Source organism: Python bivittatus, unplaced genomic scaffold (assembly GCF_059951505.1).
Source record: "Python bivittatus isolate LINGU-HERP-01145 unplaced genomic scaffold, Pbiv_v1 ctg000480_np1212, whole genome shotgun sequence".
NCBI classification, from domain to species: Eukaryota; Metazoa; Chordata; class Lepidosauria; order Squamata; family Pythonidae; genus Python; species Python bivittatus.
In genome coordinates, this window is record NW_028277075.1 from 31,216,354 (window position 1) to 31,243,439 (window position 27,086).

Here is a 27,086-nt window from a genome sequence, read left to right on the forward strand (position 1 = left end):
AGCGTATCAAGAGATGCCCAAAACTTCCCACACCATTGTGTCCTGTATCAGCTGCAGCTTCCAAATGCTCTTTAAGGGCAGTCCTTTGGAGAGCTAATCCAAATGGGAAGTGACTAAGGCCTCCCTGCCCAAGAATGGGCGCAATTGGTGTATAAGATAAACCTGTGCAAAGCCCCCCCCCCAACCACCTGCTCGTTGAAGAGGAGCCATGAGTCCAAAAGGACTCTCAAGTTGTGCACCACCTCTGACTGGGGAAGTGCACCCCTGGGCAGGGTTAAAAATATCCAGAGCAGTAGGGTCAAAACCTACAGTCACTCAGTCTTGCCAGGATTGCGCTGAAGCTTGTTCTCCTCCATCCAGATGCCCCCAGCCTCCAGGCACTGGGAAGGGACCTTGACAGCATTGCTTGGTTGGCTCAAGGCAAAGATGCACAATTGGGTATCAACAGTAGCTGGGTATCAACAGCATACTGATGATACCACACCGCACCCCAAGTCAACAGATGATCTCCCTCAATGATTATATGTAGATGTTAAATAGAACTTTATGACTTGTCATAAAGGGGAAACAAGAGAGCCTGAGGCACTGCACAAAGCAGAGGCCTCCATCTGGATCTCCCCCGCCCCCAACTGGAACTGATCCCTGGAGAAAGCAGAACCACCATAACATCATGCTTCCCACTCCTAATCCGTTGAGCTGGCCCAGAAGAATACTATGATCGATGGTATCAAAAGCCACTCAGAGGTCAAGGCGGGCCAGGATGAATGTACTACCCCCATTTTGAGCCTGCCAAAGGGAATACTTAAGAAAGGCTCTTACCCGTGCTTGGTCAGGTTAAACCCTTTGTCTTCCTCTGGCAGCATTCTAGGCATCTCTTATGCCATTTCATCACTGGAGTTCCTCTGAAAACCAGGAGACCCTCCGATATCCACGTGCATAGAGAGCCCACACAGACGTGATCCAGTCCAAGGCCAAAATCACCCTCTCATTTCAAGAGGCAACCAAAGCCTTGATCGAGCTGTGTATCAGAATCTCAGGAACAACCCCAAGCTCCCTCTGGAACCCAACAGGGTCCATCAGGTGCCTGGGGCAGACTGTTTGAATGCCTCCTTGAAAGGAGGTGCATCCCAAAGAACTCCAGAACCAACAGGGAATGATGACAAGAGACTGATGGCATCTTCCCCCAATTCCAGATATGCAGGTCCTATTTGTTGTGCACATAATTGTTAAACATAAAGTTAAGGCATGATTTTATTTAATGGACCTTACTCCACTGTACAGATCACGTGATCAATCCTGTAGTGAAGAATCATTATAGAGGGATACTAAACAATCTAAGCATGAGACCAAGACCCATGTTTAGTACAACTCATTTTTATTAGAGAGATTATTTATTAATGATTCTACTGAAACTCTTGATCACTCATATAGAAGAAGAGGACTTCCCTCAAAATATGGTAGATTTCTTCAGTGTTTTGAGTATGTACTCATAGCTTCCAAAATCTTCCTGCTGTTGGCCAGTTTAGCACCTTCTGGGACTAACTCAGCTGCTTATACAATAAATCTTTTGTAACTTTTCTTTAGCTTAATGCCAATACACTATGCTCCTAGTGATCTCAGTATCTGTGATATCTTTATCCTAGAACCCTCCTCTCAGTTCTGTTTTTCAGTCTCATTTTTCCAGTTTTTTTCTTTGAAACTTTAAGATGTTTCATTTTTGCCCATCCACCTCTAAATTTTCCCAATCATTCATACTCTAAAATAGTTACATTAACACTTTACTAGAAATAATATGTGTATAATAAATGAATATCCATGATATAGAAATAATGATAAATGAATATCTATGATTATAGGGATTAGAATAAACCAAATAAATAACCAGACCGTAACAGGGATTTTATGGACTTTTTACCATACTAAATGAAATTAACAAGAATTAATGAGAAATGGGTTCATTTCAAGATGCACTTCCATCAACCAATAAATGCAGCTGATCTTGTTATTTTTATTTGAAATAACTAAAAGTCATAGTCTAGGAAGCCAGCTTCTAAGGTATTGAAAAGACTTTCTTGCACTAAATTATATTTTAAAAAACTAGCCAGAGCTATTCATTGGAAGTGTTCTGTTTTCTCTGCTTTGGAGACAAAACAGATTTAATTTTTTTAATAGATCAGATAATGGCGGAATTAAAAGCCTTAGTGTCTGAGACACACACACACACATATAAAAATCATTCAGCTTGAACATTTTGGCACACAATGAGCCACAGATGCTGAAACAGTGTTCAAATAAATAAAGATCTTCAGGATATAGTGACTTATCAGTTAACATATCAAGACTTACTAATACAGGATGAAGGAGAAGTCAAGATGAAGTCAAGAGAACAACTGACTGCAGAAGGACATAATTTTCAATGGTTTTCATATGCACAGTTAAAAGAAAATTTTAATATGGATAAAAAGACAACTGGAATTGAAAAATACAAAATGGAATTTGAAACTGAATTGTGTACAAATGATGAACATGTAATAGCAAAAATGTATAAGCTTTTGTTAAGATTCGAAACAGAAGAACAGGTTAAAGATTGCATGACAAAATGGGCTACTAATTTTGGATATAACACAAAGATGGACACTTGGGAGAGAATGTGGGTAACTGGTACTGACACTGTGTCATAATTTAAGAGAATTTTTAAATAAAATGATGCATCATTGCTATATGACACCAGGGAAACTATAAAAAATGTACAAAGTTATTTCAAACCAGTGTTGGAAATGTGAAAAGCATGAAGGAACATTTTATCAGGCATGGTGGACTTGTGAGAAAGCTAAGCAATTTTGGATACAAATTCATATAATGGTGCAAAGGATTTTAAAGACTAATATTGCTAAGAAACCAGAACTCTTCTTATTGGGACTTATGGACAATGAATTAGAAAACACTCATGGCAGATTGATATTGTATATGGTAACTGCAGCAAGATTATTGTATGCACAACGATGGAAGAATAATGTAATTTCCACAATTGGAGGAATGGATTGTGAAAATGTCAGAATGTGCAGAAATGGTGAAGCTGACCTGTTTGGTCAGAGAACAAGCAAAAAAAAACTTTTTTTGAAAGACTGGAAACTTTGTATGGACTTTTTGCTCAAAGAAGAAAAAATGAATTGATGATTTATGGATCCGAAGATTAATAAAGATGAGGACTAAATGAGGGGGTGAGGGGATCCGTAAAATATTTAAGAGGGAGGAGGGACAATAGGATTGTAATTATCTGTTGAAAAGAAGGTCATTTAAATATTTCTTAACTTCAGTTTTCTTTTTCTTTTTGTGCACTTTTTTTCTTTTGATTCATCTTTTATTATATGAAAATTCTTAATAAATATAAATTTTAAAAAAGATACAGTGTCTTATCTATAGGATCTGCTTCACAGAAATAATTTAAGTTTTTTAAAGATTCCTTACAACTCTCAGCAAGATCAGTTTATAGCAGTCTTTATGAAGAAATTTAAATGCAAGATATTTTTACTACTGTTGGGATATAAACAGAAAGTACTTAACATGTGGGTTTCCTTTTCCATACAGTATAGACACCCTGTCCTATGTGTTGACATTTTGAAGTTCTACATTATTCTGTTTATTTTAGCAAGTGGGATCTTTGGAATAGAATGAAAAGATAATAGTTTTTCAAGCATTACCTCTGCCACTGATTCAGAAATGAAGGCTATTCAGTGGTTGTGGTTGTTATTATTATTATTTCAGTAAATATTATTATTTGGCAGAAAAATAGGGATTAAACTTTCCCCCCCTTTTTTTCAGCATTTATCCCTGAATTCTAATGTGAAGTTTTTTGATCCAGAGGCTGCAGAAAAGTTTATTGGTTTGGGGTAATTTGAAGTAAGGTAGCGTAGCAGCAACTTTTTAATGTCATCCCACCTTTTTTTTTTTTTTTAAGAGAGAGAGAAAGAGGGAGAGAGGGAACATGGAGACAGATGTATTACCTTGCCTAGGAAGGAAGAGCTTTTGTACTGTATTTTCAGTACAGCTCTTCCAGAAGTGCCTATACTGTAGTACTATACAGTTTGGGGGTTCTTTAGTTTCTGGTTTAGATTTCCCTTCATGTTTTCTTTTCTTTTCTTTTGTGTTATGTGTCTGTGTATGTTTTTCATGATTTTCTTTTTAGGCCTTTAAAAAGTTTGTCTCAATTAAATGAACACATTTTTTTTCTCCTTTTTTTCCTCACTCGTTTTTCTATGTGGGTTTTTTCCATATATCATCACCAGTAGTTTCCTAGGATGTAAAAGGGATTAAATGGCCACCTAAGAGATGACTCATACTAACTAAATGAGGAAATTTAAAACCAAGGGTCCCCCCCACTTTTTAAGAAGAAAAAGTTTCTTTCTCCACATAAGAAAGATACTTAATCTAGGAAATGGATGAATCAAAATATATTGGTGGAAATAAAAACTCTTGTCAAGGATGCCTTTATATTCTGAGAAGGTATTGAAACTTCTAGCAAGGTGGTGATGTGTTTAAAAAATGCATTTTTTTTCTTTCTCCTATAAGTTGTTGAAATGACTTCTTGGACTATCTGTTAGAAAGCTGAAGGTGCTGCACAGCTGGAGACTATGGCATCAAATAAGAAGCAAGTATTTCTCCTCAAAAAGTCAAGGCTTTGGATGAAACTCTTATTAGATTATCAAGCAAGAGATGTACAGAGAGGGATTTTGACTCCAGGCTTACATTCTGACTTGGCAGCAAGAGAAGTGGAGATTTTAGATACTATACTCTATCAGCAGACTTTCAGAGAACATTCAAAAGTGGATGTCTTAGAAAAAAGTTAAAGAGCAAAGAATTGGTATGGAATTATATGAAAAGAGAAAAGTTTAGAAGAAGCAGACCTAAGAAGAAAGAGATCCCAAGAGGAACCTGATTGGATTCAAGGTTAAGCAAGCTGTAAAAAATATGTGTACAGTATATTGAATTTCCTTATGTGGAGGATGAAAAGGATCTCTTGTAGCTTCCATGGAGAAACATTTATACGAACTGGTCCAACTGAAATATGGAGTTTTTTTTTTAAGATTCAGCTTTACAAGTCCCAACCATTTAAATTACTGTAAATTACAACTTCCTGTTGTAGTGGAATTTTTATGAAAATCTGAACATAACCACATTTCAAAGCTACCCAGGAAAGTCAATACCCTAGAGTATATTGGGGGGGAAAGAGCCTGATTTGCCATCAAGAGTGGTAAGAAAGCATAAAGAATTTAATCAAGTTTGTCTCATGGCCAGACAGCAGAGGATAAGGACTTTCTTTATTGTGCAATATTTTATTTATCTTTTGATGTGGGAGTAAAAACATTATTTGATCCAGACATTTCTACCAACTGTCTTAAACAAAGGGTAAATGCTCAAATTCTGATTACTACATCACAGTAGTCCACTGAGAAATAATTTAATGGTTCGGAGGGTTAAACAGGTTATTTAAAGATTAGTTCTAAATATCTGTTTTATTTTAAAATAAATTATTTCATTTTTTATATAGTCTATCCCAGGCAAATGTACTGTCTTGAACTCTGCATCCAATTAATTTTGTCCAACTCATTTCCAACATAATTATTTCAGGGTTACAAGAATTATTCCTTTATGAAGACCAAACAAAGCTTAAATGTCTGTTTATTAAAAAATGAACATCCAAGATAGATAGTGACACAAATGTGGAAAATGCAACCTATTCAGATGGAAATAATGAAAACAATGAGCTGGATTCAGACTTGCATTCAGCAGAGTTCCACTATGATAGCAGAAGAGAATGAGAAAATATCTTTCATCAATTTCTGTTCCAAATTCCCTTTGTAAAGATGCTCAGAAAGGTTAAGGGATCCTCTGGAGCAGCATCAGAAGTGGTATTAGGGACTGTTCCCCTCTCTTTAATGTAAAGCCTCTGTTGTATCCAGGTTCCATGTTTTTGGAGGAACATACCCAAATCCAACCCAGCATAAGTGCGGTATTATTAGTAACAGAAAATGCACAGCTTGGTAAACATTGCATAAATGTTTTTCAAAAGTATCATCCATTGTAAAACATGAAATATTGGCAAATACCTACGCAAACTCTTGAACAGATGTAAGTGAAAAATTACAGACTGGAACAAAACTTATATATCTCTTTCAAAATATAAAAATAAAGTACACAGTGATCAAACATCTTTCTCCAGTATGACATCCACCAGATGTATTTGGACAGGAACTCCCAAAATGGTTGTATCAGCTGGTAATTTGAGGATTTGTAATCTCAGCACACCTGGAAGACACCTAGCTGGGCAAGACTGCTTTGAACCAATTTCATTATTTTTACCTATTGTCTAATATTCACCCGTATAGTTATGTAAGTAATGTCACTATGTTAATTCTTATACTGACCAAATTTGATGACATTCCTTTCTAGTCAGGTGGATTAATTCATCGTAATTTTATGCTTGAAGTAATGTATAAAGCATTTTCCACTGCTTGGTAATAACAATACTTGGTATTCAAACCCTCTTTTTCTTTTAGTATCAGAGTAGCGTGTAAGAACATTTTAAAATGATTTATATCATCCTTTTATGATTAAAAAGATAACACATATTTTGCTTTCAATATACTACTTATTGGATTAGATTAAAAAAAAACCCAATAGTTCCTTGCACCTAAAGAGGTGTAGATGTGGTTTTTGAACAGCAATCCACCATATGAACTCATTAGTATTTTGTAACCAGTTTGTGACAAGGAATCATTGCACTTTCGGCATGACTTAAAAGCAGATTTGGCAAAAAGATTGCCGCAAAATAAAATATCTGGCAATTGTTAAATTGTGAGGTTTCAGCAATAAATGCAGTAAATCTCCCTTAAAAAGAAAACAAAGCTTTTCCATACATACCTGTAAAATAAAAACAAAACAAACAATTCAGGTTGATGGAGATGTCCTTTGCTTTAAAGATCTTCATTTCTTTGGTGCTGTAGTTTTTCATGTTGTTTTACAAGGAAATCATATTCTTTCTTAAGCTCTTCAGACTGCTTTTTAACAGCAGTCATTTCATTTGTTGTTTTGTGGAGAGCTTCTGAACTTTTCTTTAATTCTGCCTTTAACTGTTCCACTTTTTGGAGTAGCTTTTCATTTTTTACCACAGACAAACGTTCACCAGTAGAATTTTTAATTTTCTTCAGTGATTGGTGCAGTCTTTCGTTCACTTCCAAGCACTTTCAGGCAACTTCATTGCTGTTTGCTATTTCCAATTTCAGAACAACCTCAGCTTCCATCTCTTTTGCCAATAAAGTGATAAGGGAAACAGTACGTCTCAGTACAAGCCAAAGAAAAAGGGAACATCCTGATATATAAGGATTTCGTTGTGATCTAAAAACTTTCATATGAATGTGATCAAATGCATTGGGGGTCGAATGTGTAGTTTCTTCACTTAAATGAACATTTGAGTACTCCTTCATTTCTCTTACTGCATCAAGAAATAAAACAATTAATGTTAACTATAATAGTAAGGAATGCCTTGTTCCAATAGTTTGCAATTTTATTCCATATAGGGATCATAACAACTTATTCCATCTCACTGGCAAAATGAGCAGCATGCAGAGCAACAGCAATAAGGCAATTTTGCTGTAAAGAAACGCAGACATGTTGGTCCACTGGAAAGTCATGGCATCTCTGAGAGGGGGACCTGCTTCCGCTCCCTCAGAGGGTGTTTCGGTTTGGGCTTTGTGCATGGGGTATGTATGAACTAGCCCACGTGGTTGGTGAACTGGGGCTGGAGAGTTAGTGTGGGGTACAAACCCTGCTCATGCCTTGACTCAGTCAGCCACAGCTTGGCTAGGGGGATACCTGGCCACAACGCTCTTTGCAAAGGAGAGGGGTGCTTTCTGCACCTGGAATTGGGTGATTAGTTCATATATGCACACTCATAAAGTTGTGGAGGGGGTCTTTTTCCTCTCCCCTCTGCTGTACTTTTTCTTCATTTTCACAGCTTATTATCACCATAGTCAGAATATATTTCCATTTCTGTGATACTGAGAAAACCTTTTGACCATGACTGCTGAAATCAGACAGCACAATTTTCTGACATAATTAATTAGGAAACATGAACATTTTAGTGTAAGTCTTAAAAAGGGCATATTACAGCTAAAGAAAAAAGAATTCCCTCCTAACTCAGATATGTCCACATATTTGACACAGACCCACCAACTTGATACACTTCAACTGCCAAAGAATGTTAAATGTGGCCCTTAGCTATTAAAATGAGCTAAGTGAAACCTATGTGTTGAATATTGTTGTGAATGATTGAAATATTAAATTGTTTTTAAACATTTTTATTTTAAAACATTTATGGAATAAAATAAATGACTACATAAAAGGAAAAAGAAGAAAATGAAAAATAACATAGTGGATAGAAAATAAAATATCTGTAAATAAACAGAAAATTTACAATTGTCATAAAATTTAAATTTCATTATTTTATTCCGTTGATTAAATAATTAACTGAATATATAATTGAAATACTGAACTACTAATAATCTTGACTTTCCATTGCTGGAAATCTTAGTTCCTGTTTAGAAATTCATCTAAGTGTATATGCTACCTTTTTTAAAAAAAAGTTATCTAGGGATATTACTCTGTTTACATAATTGTAAAGCCTTAGAGTACAGTAGTGTATGTTATATTTGTTGCAACAAATTGAGCCACTAATTCATTTTTAAAATCTTACTAAATGAGTCACCTCAATTCAGTGTTAGCAGTCTAAAAATAACTTCATCCAGCTTTACTGTTGTCATTTACACAAGTGCTTAGATGTCACTTTAATTAAAATAAATCTTTCCTTAGACAGTTCATATTCTTTATGCCACATCTTTTACTGACTCCCCAAAAAGGAAGACAATTTTCTTTCTAAAGCTTAAATAGGGCTGTGTAGCTCTTTGAATCTGAAGGCAAAAAGCTGCTTTGAATTATGAGGGAACACATAATCTGTCTGCAACTCCTTAAAGCAGCTGTATCTGTTTTCCTGAACAAAGACAAGTCTGGTTTAAGGACATGTAAATACATGTTGTGTGTGTATCTGCTCACTGTGAATCACCTTTTGCCTTAGAAAGCAAAGAGCTGCACAGCTCTAATGCATATAACCTTTATTTTTCCCAGATAGATCTTGTATATGGCACATTAAATACCATCTCTTGTCTATGGTATTAAAGAACAGTAATTTTTGAAAAGTTGAATTAACTCAGAACATTCCAACAATTAACTTAGCTCAACCATCTCAGCCTTATGGAAGATTAGGCAGGGAGGTGAGTACCCAAAGAGCAGTTATTTTACCAGTACAGTACAATGTGCTCAGCTAATGCCATAACAAAAGCTATCTTTGATGTAAAGAACCAGGGATTTAGTGTAAAAAATTATTAAAAGGGCAGTGGGAATTACTAAAGGACTTCATGATGGCTTTTGCAATAAAATTAATAATCTTTAATTGCTTCACGGTCTGACTGAAGACACAGAACTGCCACTGACCAAAGTATGAAGATACATCTTCACAGGAAATGGAGAAAATACTTTCAAGAAAAGAAATATTAAGAACCATTACTGTCTTAACCATTAGTGGAAGATCAAAATGCACTGTGATTATACTTGAAATAGCCACCTGTGGGCCTTCACCATCAGCAGAACTGATGGAAAAATGAATAGGAGAGGCTCTATGTTAGAGACATAAGGCATTTCATAGCAGAGTCCTGCCTATGCTCATCCAGGAACAGAACCTTGCACACTTCAAGGATGGTCTTGTTTAATGAATTTGCTCAAATGCTGGCAATCATAGCATTTGGACTGCAATAAAAATGCACTGCTGTCTTGAATACTCCAATCCCAGAGAATGCCAAGGATAGTTTTGGAGTGAGTTTGGGCTTCTCTGCAAATATACAAAATTGTTGCAGTGTTGTTCTATACCACTTATAGACATATAGGTTGCATTCTATTTAAAAAAGATTTTAAAAGGCTGGCTCAAAAAACCTGAATAAGAAATTCCCAAAAGCTAATGTATCAGCCAGCCATTTCTTGAGTCCAACAAATTTTGAACATCAGAAGTTCTATAATTTGGGCTATATCTGTTGTCAAAATATGAGGAGTAAGTGAGACCAAGATAAATGGCATGCCTCAAGAGGCATGATCAGACTGGTTTGGGCTGGGTACAGCTTAGGGGGAAAATTTGTCAAAAATCAACACAGAAGGAATCTTATTTGCAGTCTTGAGAAGGCCACCACAATTGCAGCCTTGAGAAGGGCACGCTATACAGCCTCAAAAGAAAGAGGATCTTTTAACACAATTACCTCTAATTTTGGTGGTAAAAATGTATCACCTGTTGTGTAGCAAAAAAAGAAAAAAAAATCTCAGAATTGAATCAAACCAAACTCCAATGAATTGAAAACACTGTTTCCACAACAGAATTGAGCCCTAAGTTTGGTAAGAGACTGAGGGTACCCTATACATGGACCCCCCCAAAAAACTCACCAAAAACTAAAAATGGAAGATATGAGTGGGTAACTAAAAGCCAATTATCTATGTAAAGCTAAAGTTGTATCCTTGATGCCTGTTAGCCCTGCAAGGTAGTTCAGATAAGAAGCACAACCAAGAGTACTAACTCAATCTTTATCGTAAGGTTACATTAATAGAATCTTGCAAGACTGAAAGTATTTCTCCCCACCTTTCCTTTTACTCTCTGGAAAACTAGGGAGGGTTTCTTCGGAAACATTTCCCATGCCCTCCGTCTTTCTGTGGGCTAAGATATCTTTTACATGCTGGTTGTCCAGTCTCCAGCTCTCCCTCCTTTCTCCCAAAGTCATTCCCACATACAATTACAATGCCTCAGAGGTAAAAGGCCCAACAGAGAGACCAAAGATTAGTGCTTAAAAGGAAAATTGCAATCTACAACTTTAACTTTTGTGCTGTGCATAGATCACGATACGAAAAAAAAGCATCTTTCAGACAGATAGTTATGAACTAATCTTTTTGCAATAGTGAGAATTTGTTCTGGAGTGTTAGGCAACTGAATTGCCCTCAGTTGAAGACCCTCAAACCCAGGACAGATCATAAACCTCCATCCTTTTTGTAGACAACAGAGTATTTGCAATAAAAATCCTGCATCCACAGGCTAGGAGGGACAGATTCTGTAACACTTTTTTGAAAGACTTCTCAGACATCAACCTCCGGAGGAGAAGTAATTGTTTGATGCATCTGCGGCTTCTATACAAACGTAAGAATATAGCCCAACAGAATGATGGTGCAGAACTATGAATTCATGGTTACTGCTTCCTGGATCATGGTACGATAGAGAAAATACACTGTTTCAGAGTTCAAGGCATTGCTTTGACCAATCCCTTCCTTCTTCCTTGTAGTGGACTGCTACCATGCCCTGGAAATCCTGGAAGAAAAAATTGATGACAGGCCCACCAGTTCCTGAAGGGGTATCTTGGAAAAGGGATCCACAGTTCAGCCTCAAGACTCAGACTGGGAAAGCTAAGGCTAGCCTTAGAAAATACTAATATAGTAAGGTCTTCATCTTTTCATCCTATCTAAAGTTCCAAAATGTTCTTGTATTGGACAGCTTCCACTGCTCAGTTGCTGAGCAGCAGTAAATAAAACCTCTGCAAAGGAGAATGTTATTAAGACAGATGCCTTCATTCTTTTTTTTTCTCAGGCTCCATCAGATTCAATAGAGAAGACTATTTGAACTTGAACTACTTTTGCAGCTGAACTAATAGCAACACCATTTGCTATTAGTGAAGCCAATAAGAGGGAATCAAAGTTACTGGTTACAAAATGATTGCAACTTTAGTACTAGAAAGGGACCTATTTGTGTGGAAGACATTGTCATCATTGCCTTCAAGGTGACCATCAATTTTTCAATAACCACTGGGTCTGCAGTAAAAGATAAACAATAACACCTATGGAACTGGGGAGGAGTAAAGTTGTAAGCTGTAAAGAACAGAAATGCCTTCCATTTCAGCATCTGCTGTGAGCATATTTCATTCCAAAACAAGCATTCTAAGTTTAGTACACAGATAGCTTTGGGGTTAGATACCGCAATCCTGAACTCTCCTTGTTTACTGCTATTGCTACTGCAAATGATATTCTGGAAGAGCTCATTTCTTTACAACCCAGGGACCAAACACCAAACATCTGATACACTGGCTTTTTAATTGAGAAGATTATGGTCTCCTGATCTAGCAAGAAATTAGAAGCCATGATAGTGGCAAAATTATGATAGAGTAGAAGAATAGGGAAGTAGAAGTAGATGGCTGGGCAAACTTAATTTTTTTCTGCAGCAATCTCATCTTTAGCAAAATTTTTGACAGGTACCTGTAAAGTGCTTGCAGGATTGGTACCATTTAACAACGTGCCCTTTTTTCAAGAAAAAACAGGCTTAGGCTCAACAGCAGCAAAGAGCTTACAAAAAGGTTCTACCTTCAGTTCCATAAGACATCAGTAAAAGCAGAAATCCAGTGAAGTATCCAAAAGAATATGTCAAAGTAAAAAGAAAAAAAATAAAAGAATGAAATTGTACAATGCTGGCTCAGCTGTAGAAAGTTTCAAAGCAAAGTTCTGCACAATAGCAAAATCCAAAACTGACTACTTATATACCATGAAGAATAACTTACCTTCTAGTAACAGGAGTTGAGGTTTGTACAGATGGCATTATGTTTCTTAGATCTTAACAAGAAGTTCTCACTGCAAAAGTTCTTGTTTTTCCTAAAGTATAGTACTGCACCTAGATCACTGACTTTACTCAAGAATCTGTGTCTCGCACATTAACTACAACAAAAAGATGTATCTCAATGATAAGAAACTGAATTATATTAAACAGAGCATAAATAATGGTTCAAAATTGTCATGTGAATTTGATTTAAACTGTAAATTTACAGATGCTTGTTCAAAAGCAAACTCATTACAATTATTTTTTCAAATTCATTTTGGACTAAATGATAGAAAGAGCTTTGAAGTGAATATATAAATGGCACTTTATACAGGTAATATTAAAATAGTAAACCTTGATTTAATGAACTTCATTTTAATGTAACAGGCAAAAGCTGTCTGTACATTGTACACTTCTGTGAATGTATTAAATCCCATTTGCTATTTTAAATGAGTAAAATTATTAAAATCCCCATGCATAAAGTCCCATTCACATTTAAGTCTTCTTCCCCATCATTAATTTGTAAAATCAAGGATTTATTTATGCTTGTTTGAGAATGTTTGCTGATTGTTTGAGAATTTGTGGCAATCATTGCTCCTCTCTATACACGCGGTTTCAATGCCTCACTACTACTAAACTCTGGGAGACAATTCTGCATATAACTGGTGATTAAAGAGCCCCAAAAAATGGTAAGATAATTCCATTATCCATTTTTAATATGAAAAAATAATTTGACTCATAAAAGCTTAATTTTTTTTCATGTGTGCTCACACAGAAGTTGTTTGCACTGGAAAAAGTGCTCTCTAGTAATTAATAGCTAAACAAAGCAGGAAACTGCATTATCTGACACTCTCAAAGAAAATGAAGTGAAAAATATTGTAACTATACTTTTTTCAAATCATATTCCTCCTATAACACAGTGGACTCTGTGGATGACTTTAAAGTATTTATACTGTAGGCTAATCTCAAAGGTTTTAATTCTAAAAAGTTTCTAAACTCCATACTACTTCCAAATCTAAACAGACTCTTAAAATGGTTCTGCCACACCAAATGAGAAAAAAAGCCAACTTGCTTGCCTGTTTATAAAGGAGTGATTTTATTTATTTATTTATTATTTATTATTTATTAAACAAATTTATATAGCTGCCCAATTCACACACGGTGACTCCAGGCAGCTTACTGAATTAAAATCCACAATACAAAAAGTCCATCAACGCCCCCCACCCCCATAGCAGCTACAAACACAATCAAATCAACCACTTGATCAGCTCTGTATCAACCTGGGGTCCCCAGGTTGGCAAAACATCTTCAGGGCCTTCCAGAAACATATCAAAGTGGGGATCAGTCTTATCTGCGGGGGAATGATATTCCATAGGGAGGGAGCCACCACAGAGAAGGCCTTTTTTGTGGTCCCATTAGATGTACTCCCCTCATAGATGGACCCACAACATACCCTGCCTCCTCACTCTGGTGGACCGAGTAGATGTAACTGGGGAAAGGCAGTCCTTCAAATTTTAGTTTGTTCCAACTAATTTAACTACGGCAGTCATTTATTTAACCAGACAGACAGGAAGATCAGTTAAATTAAAAGAAAAAAAATATGCTCAGTGACTTTGAAAGTTCCCACTGAGTTATCAGATACTTGGCTGACCAGCTCATTAGACAAGACAATTAAGACAATTAAGATATGAAAGTCCATAAGAGAAGAAATATGCAGAACCTGAAAAGAAGTCCCCATAAAACATCCATATATTATGTAGGCAAAGAAAAAAACTCTTTAGAGGCCATTTTGAGATATAGTTGATGGGCTGATGATTCCCCAAAGTATACATGCTTATTATAATAGGGACTACAGATAGTCCTTGGGTTACGAACACTCATTCAGCAACTATTCAAAGTTACAACAGCACTGAATGAGGGGGCCTTATAACCAGTCCTCAAAGTTGTAGCCATTGCCACGCACCTGCAGTCACGTGATTATCATCTGCAACTTTCCCTGCTGGCTTCCCACAAGCAAAGTCAATGGGGAAGCAGACAGGAGGCTGCAAGTCATTCTGGTAAATCGCTCTTGCTCCCACCACTTTTTCTCATGAGGAGAGCCCTTGGGTGGTAGGGCGAGTGCAGGCCCAGGCTGTAGCACCTACCCTCTCCGCCTGGCTGCACTTGTGGCACAGCACCCACCCTCTGCCCACCTGGCTGCACTCATGCCGCAGCATCCCCCCACCTGGCCACACTCATGCTGGACCCCCTTGCCCGCCTGCACTCTGTAGCACTCACCTGCCAGCTGGCCAGCTTGTGAGCCACCAAAGGAAAGGCTTGTTGTGACCAGGATTTGCAATTTCCTATCAGCTTCCTCACTGACTTTGCTTGTTAGAAGCTGGCAGAAAGTTGCAAGTCATGGTTATGTGAGGTCCTTGTTTAATGACCTGTGATCCTTACTTAGCGGTGGCAACAGGGACTGCTAGGGTTGCCGTCACTAAGCAATATGGTCATGTGACATCGCACTTTACAACTATATCAATTAGCAATGGAAATTCTGGTCCCAACTGCCATTGTAACCTGAGGATTACCTGTAGATAATAAATTCTCCCTCTTACTTCAACCTGAAGACAATATTTTTTCAATGGGGAAACACAATCTCAGAATAAGTGCTCCTTTGGGATGACCAGAAAGTATTTAGCACTATAACAATCAATGAACTACCATAAAGTTATTTCATCCATCATATAGACATTTTGCAACCTTCTTGGAGATATCTGGAAATTGGTCACCTAAAAGAGGAGCAGTAGCCCCATGATTGTAAGAACACTTAAATATTCTGACAATTGGTACAATGAACACCTTAGCAGTACATGTTATACAGGTTCAAGCTAAATATCAGAACATACACAACTGAGATTTTTGTAATGGAGGTTGGTATATCTGCCAGTTGTCATCCTAATGGGTAGAGCATCAAGTTCAGGCCAGAAAGAAAAGTATCCTATGTGGAACATGTTTTAAAAAAAAAAACCTCAAGGGATTGTCCAGGAGAGAGGGAAACTGTACCGTATATACATATGTTATATATAATACAGATCATTCATATATACATGAATAAAATATCTGTAACTCAGTAAAATACAATGGTGATTTTTAATGGACAAGAACTCAGGTCTTCTTCTAGAAACAGAGTCCTTTTGTCTAAGGAGGGATTCTGATCTAGATGGGACTTCCCTCCAGCTTCTCATGCCATTTGTACCCTGCAGTTTTTCATGAACAAACTGATACTGGACTCCAAAACCAACAGATGATCTCACCCTGTGGGTTCATGGAGATATTAAACAGAAGTAAGAGCATCAAGCCCTGAGTCACCCCACAAGTGAAAGGCTAGGGGCACAACCTCTCTCCCCCGTTAACACTGCCTGGAACCAACCAACCATGGAGGAAGGAAGGGAACCACTGGGAAACATACATGCACTGGTAAGCATTCACCCATCCTGCCCTACTGCCCCCCCCCACCTGACTAAGGGTCACTCTGACCTCAAGGCAATACAACAGGCAAGCAAAATAAAACCAAACACACAAGCAAACTCCAAGCCCTCAAACTAATTTTCAGGCGCCATCTTGTTAATAACCTCTAGTAATTGAGACATTCTTAGATGGCTCCACTGTGACTGATATACTTGTTTCTCCGTGGGGTTTGTATATTTTTAAAATCTTTAATAATATTTTTATTTCAATAATTACTTTTAATCTTTTATAATGATTGTTTTTATCTATTTATAATGATTGTTTTTATCTATTTGCTGTTTTATCTAACTGTTGTATGGAGCCCAGAGTTGCTCTGTGTGAGATGGGCAACCATATAAATATGGTAGGTAGGTAGGTAGGTAGGTAGGTAGGTAGAGAGAGAGAGAGAGAGAGAGAGAGAGAGAGAGAGATAAATAAGCCTCCAATCTGTGTGATATGAATTAGATGCATGGAAGTTGATGTTAGATAAGTTCACTAGTCATTGCAAAGAAATCATCAAATCAGTAATACTCTCCATTCAAAGTACATAGTTTAAATGTTGTCTAAGAATATGCAAAAGATTTGACCAGAGTATTTCAACATACCAACTTGTCAGTAAGCATATTCTCCTCTTGGAACCAGTGCAAACAATTTCTGACCACCGCCTAATATATGCATATTCTCCATGACAACAACATACTCAATTCACATTAATCCCCAAAGCAGTATTATATTTTTACCAGCTTCAATAATCTTTCTTACTCCACTGGCTAAAGAGCAAGATTAAACCTGAGGGTTCCTTCCAACAGCATTGAAGGCACTGGGACATCAGCTGTCAGACAGATATAAAAATAAATATGCATGGCTTGAAATTGAAAGAGGCTGGTAGAGGCCCAAAGGCTTGTCTCTAAACTTACCAGGCACATTTCACCCATACATGATGTACAGGAAATCTTCCCTTCTACCCCCCAACAACTCTTATTTGCAAGCATAAGCGTCCCTTCAATACAGCAGCTTTTAGGTAAGGTAGCCTTTTACGATTTGTTCATTGTAAAACAAACACCTTAATTCTCCCTAATGCTTAGCAGCAAACATCTTTAAAAATAGCAGAAAGGACTTTAAGAGATTTGCAATGGCCTTAAAAGGGGGAAAAAAAACAATTTAATAAAGGTCTTGGAATTTTGGAATAGGAAGGATTTTATGATAGGAAAAACTTTTTTTTTTTATATTGACATGAGCAAACAAGATTTCACTAGTGATTTCACTGAAAGAGTAAAAGGTCAAGAAAAATCTCTCTTTAATTCTAAAATTAAGCATATATAGTGCCAAAGGAGATAAAAATATAGTAATTCAAAATACAAATATAACCCAAAATGGATCTCCCATAGAAAATCTTAAAGGCTATATAGGATACTTGGCAGATACAAGGTGATAGATCTGCTACCAATAAAGAAGCAACTTTGATGGAAAGAGGCATCAATATGTATAAAACATGCAATTTATTAAGCATGTACAGCTAATATAAGGATCACAAATTATGAAGCGTTAAGTAGAAGACAGGGAAGAAATTAAACTTAGTTCTTAGCTAACTTTTCCCTATTCCTCTAGAGAATAGACAACTCTTGCAACAGATATTACCTTTGTGCCAATTTTGCTATCTGTAAAAGCCTGCTTCCTGCAAATTCCAGTTTAAATCTGAAGCTGAAGGGGTATGATAAAGCCTCCTAGTTTCCATCCTAGCATCCAGTAACTTTTGCTTTATTTGCAAAAGCACCAACTATTTTTCTCTCCAGCAGAAAGTAAAGATTTGGGAGGATCTGTTTGTTGCATATGTGCCCAAATCCACATGCTTCTGCTTGAGTTGGAGATGAGTATTTGAATGTTTGAGCCACCAACCTGGTGTCTACTCTGAAGGGCTGGCAATGAAAGTGGGGGTCAGAGCTTGCCTACCCATTCATTACAGACTGCATTTATTTAACAGTCTTATTTTTATTTTTGTGGTTCATATATTTATTCAAGGATATTTAGCCAGTGTACATATGTTTTCAGGACAACGACTGACAATAAAGACACCGTGTTAAGTGAAGGGTAAAGACAATCTCTTCCCAAACTACTGTTTTAGATACAACAATTCATAACAAAGCTTTATAAAATCACAGTCTACATCATAGACTTAGAGAATATTTTTCTCTAGAATATCTTCTTAAAAGCACAGAAAGCAGTGCTATCCCATGAAGAAGCAATCAAATCTTCAGGTTGCTTTATTTATTCTAAGCCTAATGACCTAATAGAAGAAAATATATGTAGCCCAGGGTTGCATTGTGGTTAACCAAGCTCAGAGAACCCCAAGGACTCCTAATGACCTAACTTGCAAGGCCTATTCATGCCTATCACTATCCTGGATAAATGTAAAGGTATGTTTTGAAACTCCTTAGATTAAGCTGGAAAAATATTTGCTTGACTATTTATCTATCATATCTGTGTGTGTGTGTGTGCATGTGTGTGTACGTGCACACGCATATATGTATGTATGTTTCAAGGCCTTATTCCTGCAAATAAATGTAGCTGTTACAGAAGTTGCTCTAAGAAACATAAAGGAATAACCTGTCTAAAGCATAGGTGGCACTACATTCTGAGTCAGGAGCATGTAGAACAGAGTTAAATGCTGTTTTTTGTTTTGTTTTTCTTAGATAGCGAAATTAACATTAATGGAAATATCAAATGAAAATATAAGCATTTAACTGGACATAATTTTTACTTTAATATATGCAATATTTCTCCAAAATAGCTTGGTGTAAAAGTGGAGGTTTCCTTTTTCATCACATCTCACAAGTTGATTTTTTCTAAATAAGGAAATCTAAATTTGTAGATCTTTCACAGCATAGTTAGGTGTTTTTCCTAACACACCTTAAGTAACAGTGGTATGATCTTCAAAGTTTAAAATAACAGGGTATGGCATTTTTAGTTTAGCTAATAAGACAGTACTAAAATAACCTTAAAACTAAACATTATTCTGACATTTATTTAAATAAGTTATATAGCTACTCAACTCACTGAGGTGACTCTAGATGGTGTACACAATTTATAAAACAAATTATAAAAAGCCTATTATACCACATACCTAGGGCAGGAAAAAAAATTACTGAAACAATAACTAAACAACCACCCAGCAAAGCTCACTTAACCTCCCACCCCCAAAGTCTGTGAGAATATTTAACTTGTATATTAATGATATCCCAAAGTCCCTTCACTCAACCAATATGCATATACCTAAAGTTAAAAATAAACATGTAAATATTCTGCTTTACGCAGATGACATGGTATTGATGTCATACACCCAGGAAGGGATGAGAAGACTGCTGCATAGGTTTAGTTTATACTGCGCACTCAACTACCTGAACATCAATAAGTCAAAGACCAAGGCAATTGTTTTCGGGAAGAGGTAGACTAGGTATAACTGGAGCCTGGATACAGAACATATAGACCAAGTTAAGTCCTATTTATACCTAGGACTTGTTTTTACAGAAACAGGCTCCTGGCTCCCACATTTTAAGAGGAGTTTTTTTAAGGATTACAGCCTGTGCCAACGCCATAAGGCAGCTCATCCACCACAGATACCCAGGTTCTCTAATTCCAATCATAAAGGTATAAAAGAGCAAAATAGTTCCAGTGATTACATATGGCACAGAACTATGGGGATATATAAAAGTCCCCTTATTGGAACAAATACAGTCCACTTTCTTGAAATGCATCTTGGGGGTGGACAAATCTACTCCAACTCCAGCAGTAAGGACAGAGCCGGGTATACCCCCTATACAAAGCCATTTAGTAATTAAACTATTCAACTATTGGCTGAAGATCTTATATACAGACCCAGATAGATTACCCAAGTTTGTTTTGAAGAGCAGTTGTATAATATGCCTTCTTGCGCTTGGGTTGTCCAACTCTCAAATGCTATATCACAATATGGATTGTCCATCCAATTCCCAGTCCAATCAGATCTGTAGGCCAAGAAAAGTTTCAAAAAAGGCTCATGGAAGCGGCTGCCCAAGAGGATATTGCATCCCTTAAGCATATTAAGTCCTTGAAGTGGCTGGCTAAGCACAAATCAACCTCCCAGCTAGAAAAGTATGTAACAGCTCATATAGCCCAACATCTTAGAAGAGCTTTTTCAAGAGCTTGTTTTGAACAACTAGACTCCATGGTAAGATATGGGAGGTTCCATGGAGTTCCATCTGAAGAAAGACTGTGTGTCTGTGGTGCGCCAACTGTTGAAGACATTGCACACATCCTCTAATTGCAAACTATATTCAACAGAAAAGACTGTTTAGATTTCTACTTAAAAACTACAAAACACTACGGTACCCAGGAGAAACTGTCTTACTTTTTGCAGGGGCGAACCTGCATATCACTAGTAAGACTGCACTCTTTATATCAGAGGTGATTTTGAAGAGGACAGAATATTTAGATCAGATTGGGGTTAACTGCAGGGGTGATGACTTATGAATTTGTTCTACTGTGCATGTATGTATGTATGTATACACACACACACACACACATGCATACTTGTATACTTATATTGGTTTTATACTTTTGATATGGTCAGATGACTAAATCAATAAAGTTTCTGTTCTGTTCTGTTCTGCCTAATCTTTAACTCCTTAAGAAAGGGCAACAGGGCCAGGGCCATCTAGGTTTCCAAGGAAGTGCTATTCCACAGGACAGGCACAGTGACACCAAAAGGTGTACAGAGAATCAGGGAGATGACCTTGAGGGAAACAGGCAAGAACCATTACTGTATACTGAAGAGAGCTGAAACATTATTTAAATCCTGGGAAACAAGTTAGTATTCAGAAGAGACAAGCTGGCTCTCCCTGATTCACTGGGATGCAAGAAGGAAGGGATGTAAAGCACAGTCAGGCTTGCGAGATATCATTATTATAGCCAATCTCAATAAAGTACTGTATAGTCCTAGTCTTCCTGTGGAGTCTGTTTCCTGATCTGGTCTACCCTGAAGGGCTGACATTATGACTGAGCTGATACTGAAGCCAAAAGCTACTGCTGCCTGAGGATATGTACATTCACCAAGCACATTTTCTTTTAGGAATTCTTTGATTTTCTCACTTTCCAGTATTTTCCACAAATATTTCAGCATGTATTTATAACAACTTTGTTGTTTATTGTTAATGATTTGTTTAATTCAGTATTTTATATTATATAAATATGTGGATGAGGGAAAAGATTCATGACCATTTTGTTTTTCCAGCACAAAGAACAATATATGCAGAAACCAATCTGTTCAGTACCTGAATATAGTCTCATATTCAATTCTGAGGATTGAAGCAAAGAAATCTAGGTTAATTTTCTCTCCCTCCCACAAACCTATTCTCAGCTGTGACATACAGAAGATCAGAGAAGCTTACATTAAAGCAACAATAGAGAGAAAAGAATTTGTTCTGCACTTGATTCTTTTCTTAAAGTCATTCTTGTGTGAATCCAGGAGAAGCTGAAATAGCAAAGCCTTGGTACCCTAACTTGAAATTAAATTCATGTAGAAGCTGAAGCTCTTGGTTTATGAGCAACCATTTGTGCTTGTCAGCCTGTATGACTCAAAGGTGAAGGGTATATATGACAGGTTCTTTTGGGGAAGTGGTATATACCAAAGACAAGAAGTGAATTTTCCTCTTCCCTTTGCTGAAGGAGAGGATTTACTGTACAAAAATAAATATGTATTTCCAAACAAAATTGAGGACATAGAATTATAGGGTTGGAAGGGACCTTGGAGGTCTTCCAGTCCAATCCCCTGCTCAGTGCAGAAATCCTCATATTGTGCCAGCAAATAGTTGTCCAATATGTTCTTGAAAATTTCCATTGATGGAGCACTCATGACTACAGGACGCAGGCTGTTCTATAGTTCTTACAGTCAGGAAATTCCTCCTTATTTCAAGTTTGGATCTCTTACTGTAAAGCTTCCACCGATTGGTTGTTGTCTTACCTTCAAGTGCTCTGAAGGATAAATCCACACTTTCTGCCCTGTGACAGCCTTCATGTATTGGAAGACTGCTATCATGTGTCTTCTTAGCCTTTCTTCTTTGGGCTAAATATACCAAGTTCATTTAACCACTCTTTGTAGGATTTAGACTCCAAACCTCTTATCATCTTTGTTGTTGTTCTTTGCACTCTTTCCAGTTCCTCAGCATTCTTTCTGTATTGTGATGACCAGAACTGGACACAATATTCTAGATATGGTCTAACCAGTGCAGATAGTAGAGTGGTATTATCACTTTCTGTGATCTTAACACTATATCTCTCATGATGCAGCCCAAAACTGCATTGGCTCTTTTGACAGCTTCAGCACATTGCTGGCTCATGCTTAATCTGTGGTCCACCAAGTTACCCAGATCCTTCCCACAAGTACTACTGATAAGCCAGGTACCACCTATCTTGTACCTGTACATCTGGTTTTTCCTGTCCAAGTCCAGAATCCTACATTGAGCAACATTTTGTTGGATAGGGCCCAATGTTCAAGTCTATCAAGATCTTTTTGAATCTTGAGCCTGCCTTCTGGGGTGTTAGCAATTCCCCTCAGCTTTGTATCATTTGCAAATTTTATGAGCATCCCTTCTCTTCCCTCACCTAGGTCATTTATGAAGATGAAAACTGAAATACTGTTTATTCAGTCAATGACCAGCAAAATTTAAAAACAACAACAACAAAGTAAAATCAAATAGAAGAGATAAAATACTAGCATAACAAAGGTAAAATAACACATTAAAATGTGACATACACTACTATAATGGTGCATTAATTACCTGTGCAAGTGTAAATCTAAAATATTACAATCTATGAAGTAAAATATATATCATTTAAAAACAAGATAGCTAGTATGTATTAAACCTAAAGTGATAAATGAAACAGAACTAATTATTTCTGTAACCAGTTATGGCTCATTTTCATTGCGGCAACGTAGAATTTGGCTACTACACAACTGATAAAGGGTTTCGTATCTTCTAGAAGATGGTTCACACAGAAATTGTCTGGCCTTCCTGGAAATTTACATATTAGGGGCAGAGGATAAGCAGACCTGATATTTCTGTAGAATTTACAATGTAATAATATATGCGAAATGGTTTAGATCTCCTTATTGCCACATGGGCAGGTTAATAGGGTTTGGGGTATCTGACTTGTAGCAATGCAGATGGTAAGATGTTATGCCTGGCTTTGAAAAATGCTATCCTCAGCTTGGAGAAAGTTAGATTTTATAGATACCTTGCTGGTTCCCAAGTGCCCTTATTTATCCAATTTCTGCCATGTTGGGGTACCCTATTAACTTCACTCTGAAACTCCATGTCTCTTATTCTTTGGGTGAGCAGTTGTTTGGCTTGGTTATATCCTAAAGAAATTAGGAATGGTACAGAAAGCCCATAATGCCACCTTCTGCTCTATGGCTTGTTTCTAGGGAGAAGGAAAATTGTCTATTAAAATTGTCTGTAAAGGGGTCAGTCTGACTGGGAAAAATTGGATTTTGAGCCAGTAGTTTATCATCATCCTCCAAGCCCTTCGCTGGATTGCAGGCATTCCTGTCTCAAGCATTAACTGGGCATTTGCTGTTCCATTGGGTGCAGCAAGGATTTATCTCAAAAATTTTGTTTGCACTGTTTTCAGTGCATCCTTCTTCGCAGAAATTCCTACTTGTGCACCATAGAGGATTTGGATTTATGAAGATGAATATCTATCTCTTTCTAAATCTTATTCACTATATATTTTATTCTACAGCTATACTTACTGGTTTCTTTGATTTTACTATGCTAACTTCTATAGTTTCTAGAAGTTTCTATAAATTTCTTTTCTTCCTCTTCCCCTTGTCTTTTACAGACAGACTTGAATTGCCCACTTCTACCTTGTTATCAGATTATAAATAGTCCAGTCCTTAGCCACCCTTCCAGCTCTGGAGTGCAGAGAAACTAAGGTTCTTTTCTCCTCAACATAAGGCATAGCCATTCTTTAGCATGCCCAAGGTTTGGCTGCCGTGGTTGTTGGTTGATGTTTTTCAGGCTTTTCAGCCAGATGTCTGGCCTGAGTTGCTGCTGGGACTTTGGCATCTGTCAGCTTCTGGCTGGGAAAGCTAGCTGTTGGCACTGCTGCAGACTTTGGCATGGTTGCTAGGCTCTGCCTCTCTGCTCACATTTCATGGCTGCTTGAACTTATAAATCAACTTCCACTTCCTCTGTGGCTCAAGTTCCCCACTGTACACTCACTTACTGAGCTAGCTTTGTCCTGAGTATCTTTTGGGTTAGCTCAGCTCCAATCTGCAGTGTTGTCCTTTCCCCTTCTCACCAACACACACACAAATGCAATCTCTTCTCTCAGCACACTCACATCCAGGTCTGGAGGGTTTCTTTTGTAGCTGGATCACTAGAAATAGCCCAGCAATTTGAAGTGCTAGAGTGTTTACTTTACTGGGTCTAGAGCATAGTAACAGAATATTGAAAACCTGCCAGAATTTCCCTCTGTGCCCACTATAACAAACAGAATGAAGACAGGGTTATTTTGAATCTTTTTATGCTCTCCCCTTCCCCAGGACTAAGTTGTTTAATCTCACTTAGCAGTTCTAGCATGCTTTCATCAAGATTATCTCCACATCTCTCTACAACTACAGGTGTCAAACACACAGCCCACAGGTCGCATGAGGCCCACAACACTCCTGAGTGTAGCCCAAACCAGATTAAAATGCAATTGGGTAATATTTAATAAAATAAAATAAAATGAAAATACAGCAAAACGTGGATCATATTGCATTTTAAAACTAAATAATAATACATTTAGTCACCAATCACCAAAACATTGTGCTCATGACTCACGAGGAGGCCTGCACAAGCTCGCTGCCCCAGCTTAATTGCAGCAGGCATGATTGCTTGGCGCTGCCGTTGTGTGGGCTCAGCAGGAGCACCATGTGACAGGAGTTCCCTCTCAGTCTTTTTTTTAAAAAACAATTCATTACAACATCAAATTCAGACAGAAAGACAGAAAGGAGGGAGGGAGGGAGGGGAAAATTGCAGTTATCAGTGACTAGTCAGTTTATATTATAATCTATAAATGTGTATGTGTTGAGACAGTTTGGTGTAATGGATAAGGTGTCAGACTAGAAACCATGAGATGGTGAGTTCTAGTCCTGCCTTGGGCATGAAGCCAGTTGGGGTAGCCACTTTTCTCACCCCTGAGAAAAAAGCACTACCAAGTTACTGCTGAAAAGTGCTGCCAAGAAAAGTGCAGGGGGGCAGTTGCCAGGAGTCCAAAAGCACTTGAAGGCATAACTTTGAAGCGTGTATGTGACATACTTTCTAGTTTCTATACTTTAACTAGGAAATACGTAAATATTTTAATATGTCACTATTACATGCATTCGCAATTTACTCATATACTTGTATTGTGGTACACAAATTTGTACTTGGTTTGGGAAAAGCTGCACAAAACATTATTTTTCCTTGCACAAATGAGATGTCAGAAATTAGAGCAAATATTTCAGGGAGGTGATAAATGGAAGTAGGAGGTGGTTTGCACAATAATTTGGCAGTAGGCTGGGAGGAAGCGCGCTCGCGCGCTCTCTCTCTCTCTCTCTCTCTCTCTATATATATATATATATATGTATATATATCAGCTGGATAGTGTAGTGGTTAGAGCACTGTCCTTTGACATAGGAGACTGGGGTTCGAATCCCAGCTGGTACCTACCTTACCAGTAGGGGTCCTTGGGAAAAGACTCCCTAACGCTTCACCTGTCTACCTTGGATGTGAGAGTGACATGAACTAGGAAAGTCATGCTGGCTCAGATGTCACCTGGATGAATGAGGTCCACGCCAGATGTTGGGGGATTCTGCATTTCTGCAAAAATCTGACATTCCTCAAGAACTCAACAGTACTGTGGAAGTCAACTCAAGACAGTCCGCACAAATAGCCATCAAGTGCAGCATATGCCAAGGTGATGCATTGTCCCCACTACTATTCTGCATAGGTTTGAACCCCCTTAGCCAGATAATCATAAGGATACAAATTCAAGAGTGGAACTACCATCAGCCACCTCCTCTACATGGATGACATCCAAAGGAGGACATGGAGGTTGCCGATGTGAAGACCTGGAAGCTCCTCACAATGTACTGAGGTTTCCACCCCAAGTCCAACACCCAGAGACTGAAAGAGGTGTCAAAGCCACTGTCCTGGATGAAACCCAGAGCATCCAGAAGTACATCAGTAAGATGGCACCCAAAGATGAGCTGCTGAGAGAATGCCTGAGGCAGCAGCAGACATAGGAGGAAGTTCAAGCAGAGGAAGTGCCATGGCAAAACAAGACCCTGAATGGAATGTACCACCAACAGACAGCTGAGGTGGCTGACATTGGGAAATCCTACTAGTGGCTACCAAAGGGCTAGACTAAAAGACAGCACTGAGGTACAGATCACAGCAGCACAAGAACAGGCACTAAGCACCAGATCCGTAGAAGCAGGAGTCTACCACACTAGACAGGACCTAAGATGCAGAATGTGCAGAGAGGCCTCAGAGACAGTCCAACACATAGTGGCAGGGAGTGTGGTGCAGGCAGGAACAGCATACACTGAATGGCACAACCAAGTAACTGACATTGTGTACAGGAACATCTGCATGGTGTATGGACTAGACCCTCCCAAGTCCAGATGGGAGAGATTCCACAGAAGGTCATGGAGAATAACAGGGCTAAGATCTTGTGGGACTTCCAGATCCAGATGGACAGACAGGTACTGGCCAATCAACCAGACATCATGGTAGTAGACAAGGATCAGAAGACAGCAGTGGTGATAGATGTAGTGGTGCCAAATGATAGCAACATCAGGAAGAAGGAGTAT

At 37.8% G+C, this 27,086-nt stretch overlaps 1 protein-coding gene and 1 pseudogene across 8 annotated transcripts in view; both read right to left on the minus strand.

The window, feature by feature from the left end:
* GPHN (gephyrin) overlaps window positions 1-27,086 on the minus strand; it is a 284,049-nt gene that overhangs the window by 194,788 nt on the left and 62,175 nt on the right. The window lies entirely within an intron of this gene.
* LOC103060438 (B-cell receptor-associated protein 29-like) lies at window positions 5,318-7,691 on the minus strand (annotated as a pseudogene).